Source organism: Oreochromis aureus, linkage group 6 (genome assembly GCF_013358895.1).
Source record: "Oreochromis aureus strain Israel breed Guangdong linkage group 6, ZZ_aureus, whole genome shotgun sequence".
Lineage (NCBI taxonomy): Eukaryota > Metazoa > Chordata > Actinopteri > Cichliformes > Cichlidae > Oreochromis > Oreochromis aureus.
The window spans coordinates 37411260-37417000 of NC_052947.1; the positions used below are offsets into that span (position 1 = coordinate 37411260).

Genomic DNA, 5741 nt, shown 5'->3' on the forward strand with positions numbered 1-5741 from the left:
TACCAATCCTTATGAGTTCCTCCGGGTTAAACATTTTGGGAAAACAGTGTTAAGCTGTATCAAATTAAGTCAGAAGGGGGAAGTTCATTTAATAGCTTGGAACTCCAGACTCAAGATTAAATATCTTTTCCCATGAGCCTTTGCCCACTGTGCCCCTCCTCCCTCCCTACAGTGAGGCCTAATTTTCCTGTTTTCAGCAGGAAGATTTCACGGTTCACAAGATCAAAAGCTCGCATAAGCTCTGTGTTTGTTTACATCAGCCTACACCCAGGCAAATAAAACACTGTTGAATATCTTTCCTGGCTTGCGCTCGTCCGCCATCGCACATGACCGCCCACCTCTGCTCGCTGCACATGCTCTCATTCACTTTCATTTTCCACTTCTAACAATCCCAAGCGATGGATAGGATCTCAGCTCGGTCCATATTCATGAAGGGATCCCAAAGAGTTTACAGCTAAGGCTAATGCTAAACTTGGATCCTCTGAAAATGCCGTCTCTATCCACGAGAGCGACTGACAACTTCTTCCCTGTCTCCACATGGTGCATTTTGACACAGCCCAAATGAGGTCCTTTGACATTTGAAATGGAAGTGTGACAAGAGGGACAAAAACAACCACCAAATCAACACATGAATAAATAATCTGTTTGCCTTTTCAGCATCCCATTTCGACAAACCGCAGGCCATCCCTCCTGAAAGATGCCTGTGACTCATTTGGTGCTGAACTGTTTTGAATGAACACGTCTCTTTGATGTTCGGCTGAGTTTTGACATGCCTTTATAGTTCTATTGTTTTATACAGTAATTTTCCAGTGACTGGAGTCATTTAAACAATAACAACCAGACAAGCAAGCATCTTGAACAAACTTGTTGAATATTACATATTGCAATAACTGAAGTTAGTAACTTTTGCACATTTCTGTCCTCATGTGTAAATGTAGTTGCCAGTCAAGACACTTTTTTTAAACTATGGAAACTTAAGAAATTGAGTGAATCACAAAGAAATGACTCAGACTGCAGTAACATTTTCCCACAGTGCAGGTTAGAGCAATATGATAGTGAGTTAAAGACAACTTTTCAGTTTGCAAGACAAATTCTATTTAAATGCCTGTACGTCTTAGAACAGGGCAGCTAGTCCTGATTAGAGGACTTGCTGCTTCGCTGAGTTACAGCTGAAGCACCCAACAAACACAGGAGGACAGGCATGATTCCTTCAAAGGTAGAGATCAAGCAACACTTATGAAACAGTCAAATTGTACCTGCCGCAGAATAACACCTCCCGGTGGAGAAGGACTTCCAGCTAGCAGGAGACTAAGAGGTAAAAGGCAGACATGCTGTAGAGATTAGTCTCTTGGATGACTTGAGATTTCTTTGGTGTCCCCCCCAATAAAGGTTAGGCCTTATTTGGAGCCATCAGCTATAGACATGTCTGCCTTTTCATAAATATAATGGAACTAAAAAATGCTATTGGAAAATTTAGCACTATTGGCTCTTTACAAAAACCGTCTCGACAGTAACAGTAGTAACCACTGCCCCACCCTCCTGCCTTTGGTGAAAGCTTAATACAAGCATATCAACACACTTGGACTTGTTTTGCAGCCACAGGAGCTATGCACCTCGCAGCCATTGACTATGAACTCCTCTCAGTATCAAAGTATTCTGGAACAGCTAAAGCTTAACAGGATATCATGCAACAAGATAATTATCCCATAGACACCACCAAAAGTACAACAGAATGGCTTAAAATGAAAGGAAACAAGGTGTTGCAATGACCCAGTCAAAGTCCAGACCTAAACTTGATTGAAATCCTCTGGCATGGGCTGTAAATAGGCGAATGCCCACAAACCTCAATGAACCGAAACAATGTAGTAAAGAAGAGTGGGTCAAAATTCCTGCACAATAATGTAAGAGACCGATGAAATCACACAGAAAACAATAACCTCAAGTTGTTGCTGCTGAAGGTGGTTCCACTCGCTGCTAAATCACGCGATGTACTTACTTTTTAAATTACATTTTTTCACATCACTGTTTGAGGATTTATTACTTTTTTCTTTCAGTCTTTCAAATTGATTTTAAATAATCCCAAACTGTAGTTCAAATAAGAAAGTATCACTTTGGACATGTAATTTTTTTGCTTTATAAATTTAGTTAAAGCAGTATAATACTTCCCAAATTTTGGTGCTTCACTCATAATAATGACTTAATACTCTTGACCAAACTATCTCACTTAGATTCAGGCTGGGTAATCCTGGAGGCCTTGTCATCTCATGCAGCCCTCAATACTCTGCTTCTTACACAAATAGCCATAACAGAGCCTTGAAAGTTGATTTAGTGCTGGAAAACTAATGATGGTCCCATTAAGCTCAGACTAGATGGGATTGTGCATCCCTAAGGGGTGCTGTGGAAGACATACTGGTTAAATGCTGCCTTAAATTGTTCTTAACCAACAGTCACAGCTCCTCATGCTTCTACATATTCAAAAGTTAACCTTCACCACGTCTCACAAAGACACAGCATCTGTAACATGAAGTCTCAAATTAGACCAAAAGAGCAAAGTGCATGTTTCCCCTGCACAGATGTCCACTCCAGTTTCTTTGTTCTTCCTCAGCAGTGGTGTCTTTCAGCCATGAAGGCCCGATCCGTGCAGTCTCCTCTGAACAGTTAATGTGTCGACTACTTTAACTGTGAAAAGCTGATTTGGGCTGTAATCTGAGGTGTTTACTTCTCCTCATCAGAGGTAACACTTGGCCTTAGTTGTGGCCCTTCAGCCAGCTTCATCCCACTGTTTCATCCTTTTCTGACATTCAACTTGAGGAAACTTTGAAAGTTCTTGAAATTTTCTGTACCGGCTCTGTTAAAGTAATGAAAGAGATATTTGCTATAAACCAACACTACATGAATTTTCACAACTTTAATTCAAACAAGGCAAAATCGTTCACCTGTTATCAGTGAGAAACTCAAAATTCTTCTTTTTCTTCCCTTTTACATCTGTTGGTACCACATTTGTTAGCCTGACATGTCATCATCTGTTTTCAATCATGATGGATCTTTCTGCGTGCTCACGTTCTTCCAGCTGTGAGCACGGAGATGTTTAGCCCTGCCAGATTCCCAAAAACAGTCATTAAAAACAGCAGAATAGGCATCACATGTGCATGGATGAAAATCACTGTTCACAAATGACTGATTGCACTGTGGTCTTTGCATTTCTGGTGTTTGTTTTGATTTGTGAATGTGTCAAGATGAGGAGAATCATCTCATGCTGCAAATTTAGTGAAATGGGTCCCAGGTTGGTTCCATATCAGGTCCAAAAGATTTTACTGTCATTGCCAAAAACTGAAACTTTGACGAGTTGAAATGATTGCAGATTTAGAGCTTAACTGAGTGTAGACTGATTGTAGACTGTACATCATTTTCAAATTACAGTAAGTATTTTACACCTGGAAACAATGTACCGTTAGTCGGCAATGACCTATTAGGGCTTTTCCCAAAATAGTCAGCCAAAGACTGTATATAAAGGATGGATGTAGATGTGCATTTCACAAACACCTGCTAATTAGTAAAAACGAATAAAATTAAAAGAGGCCACCTGCTGGTCATTAAAGATAACACAGAAACTTTTCAGTATCAGAAGCTATAAATCCATATTTTATACTGTCTAAATTTTGAAGCCAAACTGAAATACTTGCTTAAAGAACTATATTTTTAGCAGGTGTGAAATCTGTATTTTATTCTCATCTCGAATTAGAAGTTTTGCAATAATTTCATGCATACAGTTCTGACAAATGTGACTGCAACTTTGCCATGCATCATACAGCTTTTGCTTCTCACCAGTATCTTAAAAATAAACATATGCCTTTTTGTAAGTGTGCTAGCCCTCTTTTGAACAAGCTTTACTAACAAAGGCAACAAAGACAGGCGTAACCAGACGTGCCAGAACAAGCCCATCAACACTTCTCTCAAGAAAGAGACTCTCCTGAAACAGTAAATATACCACATTTTTTTGTTTTTTAGTTCTCCTGACACACTGATGGATATATTAATGATTTCTTAATTACAAACACTTTCTCTTGCTTAGGTCCAAAAACATGACACAACACTTTGTTGCCATATTTCCACTTCATCTGAAAGCCACTTGTACAAATGAAAGCTTTTCAGACATCAAAACCATGTGTAGTGAAATTATTTAGTGTCAGTCCCACATAATCAAGAACGGATGACTTTTGTTGACTGTTATTTGTGCTTTGATGTCTAACAATGATAAAGTGAGAACTCAATAAAAGGCAATAAAAGTATTGATTTTGATAAATGATGCAAAACAGCCACACGGTTAAGAGAGGTTACGACTTAAAAAGGAAATCTGGTTTGATTTAAGGATCTTGAACTTGAATCATAAACTGCTGCAGGTGAAGTGCAGTAGGTAAAGGCGAAAAGGGTAAATCACGCAGCTTTCCGAACACTGTTGCAACACTAACACCTGGAATGCTCAAGGCTGCACTTCCAAATGAAACCAGGCATCCAAGATCTTTACCTCCCACAATCGATTTAAAGGATCTCATTGTAGGTAAAGTCTGGTCCTCGGCAGATCACAAGCCAATTGCACAAAGGGAGAAAGTAATGCCTCCCACGCCCCGACTCTCACTACCTCTCCTACAAGGCAACTGGACCACCACCGACTGGTGTGGGTACACCTCAGACACAGGAGAGAAAGAAGGAGGAGAAAAGTGTGTGGTTCTCATGAAGGCTCCTTAATGGCAAGGCCAGTGCCAGCAATTTGAGGTGCCCAAGGCAAGTGAAAGGATTACAGCAGGGGAGTGTGAACTGCTGAACTTGAGCCAGAGAACGAAAAAGAGACACTGAAGCAATGAGAGTTCGTGATAAGAAAACATGTTGACCTCACAGTAAAACTAAAATATGTCTTTCAACAGTGACAACCTAAATTTTTTGTGCTTTCAACAAGATATACATACATGTATGATCTAATCCAAATATCCCACATTAAGGAAAACCCTATCAAATGCCAGGGGAAGAGTCAGATTTGAAGATGATTAGGCCAACGTACTTCCCTCTGCTCATCGCAGGAAACAAACAGTCCGGCTCTGAATTTAATTGAACAAACAAGAACCATATGCCTGTCTTTCTTCTTCCGTCATCCTCTTCCACCGCCCTCTTTTCCATGAGAAACATGTAAATACTAAGACCTAGAAACACATGTGGTTAGTCATAAAGCTGGAAATGCAGCCCCCGCTCCCACCCCTTCTCTGTTTTCCACCCCCAGCCTCGACCTCCTCACCCAACAAAACCAACCCGCAAGAAAGCGGACGAGAGAGAATAAACTTAAAGGAAAAGGGAAAAAACAAGAACAAAGAATGTTGGTAGAGGAATCACAGCATTGGGAAACTGACTTAACTGCCTGTGTGTGAAAAGCAAAGGAGAAGAGGGACAAAGTGGCGACAGAGAGGAGAAAAAAAAAATAACACAGGGCTGCTCTGGGCTCCTGCTGACTGCAGATCCATTTCCTCACTATGGTGGCCTCTCGTTAAACTAAGGAGTCCATGCTGGTCCATCAGTAAGCTACACAAGAGACCAGAAAAGACAGCGCCACTGCAATCCTCATTAAAAGACTGTTGTCTAGTTTGGACAAAGACAGATTCCCTCAGAGACAGCCATTTTGTTCACGCAACTTTCTACCTTCTCATCCAACTTAGTCCCTTCCCATCATCAAGGCCGATTAGCCTAATCGTTTG

General features: G+C 40.6%; 1 long non-coding RNA gene across 1 annotated transcript; it reads right to left on the reverse strand.

The window, feature by feature from the left end:
• Positions 1–1820: 1820 nt before the first annotated feature.
• LOC120440459 lies at positions 1821–5741 on the reverse strand. The gene is made up of 3 exons (XR_005613267.1): positions 5686–5741; positions 2937–3094; positions 1821–2848 (listed from the first exon to the last, which is right to left on the reverse strand). It is a non-coding gene; the product is annotated as an uncharacterized LOC120440459 (long non-coding RNA).